The sequence below is a fragment of the Sphaerodactylus townsendi genome, linkage group LG14 (genome assembly GCF_021028975.2).
Source record: "Sphaerodactylus townsendi isolate TG3544 linkage group LG14, MPM_Stown_v2.3, whole genome shotgun sequence".
NCBI classification, from domain to species: domain Eukaryota; kingdom Metazoa; phylum Chordata; class Lepidosauria; order Squamata; family Sphaerodactylidae; genus Sphaerodactylus; species Sphaerodactylus townsendi.
Window position 1 is genome coordinate 27,070,014 of NC_059438.1, and position 2,266 is coordinate 27,072,279.

A 2,266-nucleotide genomic window follows, 5' to 3' on the forward strand; every position below is an offset into this window, starting at 1 on the left:
GCTGGCAGCCATTGCAATCAGAGGGACTGACTTGAAATGCGGCTGCAAGAAGTGCGCCCTTGCTTTCACCTCCCTGCAGGAGCAGCAGCGCCCCAATTTCTTTTCTGTGCCATCTTGCTGAAATTGGTTTGATTGCTTAATCTGATTATATTTTTGGGTGGCTTTGATTTGGGGTTGGGCTTTTTTTCTTTTTTGTTTTGGAAGCCGCCCTGAGTCCTTCGGGAGATTGGCAGGGTAAAAAGTAATCAATAAATAAATAGTGATTGCTTTTTATTTATGTCCCTATTTATTTATTTAATTTCCCCCACACTTTTATCCCGCCCTATCTCAAGGGCTCAGGGCGGGTTACAAGAATGAAAACACAACAAAACAATGAAGACAATAGTCAACATTAAAACTATAAAAACACCTGTCACGTTGTAAACAGTAGAATAAATAGCTGTAAAAAATGATGGCAACCTCCCCCCTCTCTTTCGGAGGCCCATTTTCTCAAAGCGAGATATAAAGCTGTTGAAGTGGCTCACACCAGTGGTGGGATTCAGCTAGTTTGCACCACTTCGGTGGAACCGGTTGTTAAAATGGTGCTTGTAAACAACCAGTTGTTAAATTATTTTAATCCCACCACCGGAACCGGTTGTTAAACCATTTGAATCACACCACTGGCTCACACCCACCATTCTCGTTTCCGTTTTACCCTCGCAGCGACTGCTCTGTGCAGCAGGTTGGGGCGGAAAGTGTCTGCCTTCGCGGCAGAGTGGAGCTTTGAACCCAAGTTGGCCAAATCCTAGCCTGGCACTCTAATTACTACGCCACACTGGCTCTTGGAGAAGGATGACTTTTTAAAAATTGTACTTCGTAATGTAAAGCTGGGCAGGGAAGGTGACATGATGGTACAGCCTGATCTTGGAAGCTAAGCTGGGTCAGTACTTGAAATGAAGACCACCAGGAAAGGCAGTGCTGAGGAAGGCAATAACAAACCACCTCTGCTTGCCCTGAAAGTCCCTTGCAGAGGTCACCAAATCAACAACAAATTGATGGCGCAATATAAATTTCGAATGTGGAATGATATGGTATACTAGTACCAATGGTGGCGAACCTTTGGCACTCCAGATGTTACGGACTACAATTCCCATCAGCCCCTGCCAGCATGGCCAATTGACCAGGGGCTGCCAGGGGCTGATGGGAATTGTAGTCCATAACCTCTGGAGTGCCAAAGGTTCGCCACCACGGCGCCTGATCTTGTCATATCTGGGAGGCTGTATTTGGATGGGAGGTCACCAAGGGTCAATACTTGGATCGCAAGCTGCCAAGGAAGGCTCTGCAGAGGGAGACAATGGCAAACTACTTCTGCTTCTCCCTTGTCTTGAAAGCCCCTTGGCTGGGGTCAGCACATGTTGGTTGCAACTTGACCACACGTAGATACACAATGTCAAGGTTCTGAATATGGAACTCACCACCATTAAGTATGGAGAGATGGCCACTAAAGTAACCAGATATCCAGCCTGTTGTGCCTGTGGGCCTTTCATCAAAGAAATCAGCAGAAGATGCAGGTCAGTGGGACTGAGAGAGTTCCAAAGAACTGTAACTTCTCCCCGCCACACTGCGGAATGCCCCCACCACGCCCCCTGCCTCGACGGCCTGGCCACACCTCCGTGGCTGCTCTGCCCTGGCCATCGCGCCCCCACCCCTTGGGCACTATGCCACTGTTTCACTGGTTTGGGGGGGCATACTTTCCACTCCTTGCCCCGGGTGCTATTTTTTATAGATACGCCCCTGCCTTGGGCCTGTCATACATATACAGTCTCACTTACCCCACAGGGCAGAGGTATCTCACCCACCTCACATAAAATGGGGGAATGGAGAACCACATATGAACTCTGAGCTTCTTGGAGGAATGGCAGGATAGAAATGCTCTTGATCACAGTCCATTGCTTTGCTTAGAGAACCATGGGAGATGGAAATGTCACGCACAGTGAGTCAGCGCATAAAACTGGCAGCACCAAGACCCTAAAGGCCTTTCTAAATTCTCCCTTCAGATTGCAGGTGAGCGTGAGCAGTAGACTGCATATCTGAATGAGCCCGTCCATAAGAAAGCAATCTCCATGTAAATAACAACATAGCACTGGCAAGGAATAGCTGATCCCTGACGTGCTGTAGGTAGGGGGGTTGTTGGGCAGGGTATGTATGTGTGTGAATTAGAATTCGAACCTGCACCCTCGCTGACTGCAGGGGCAAAATCCAAGAAAAATGATCATTTGAGACAGTT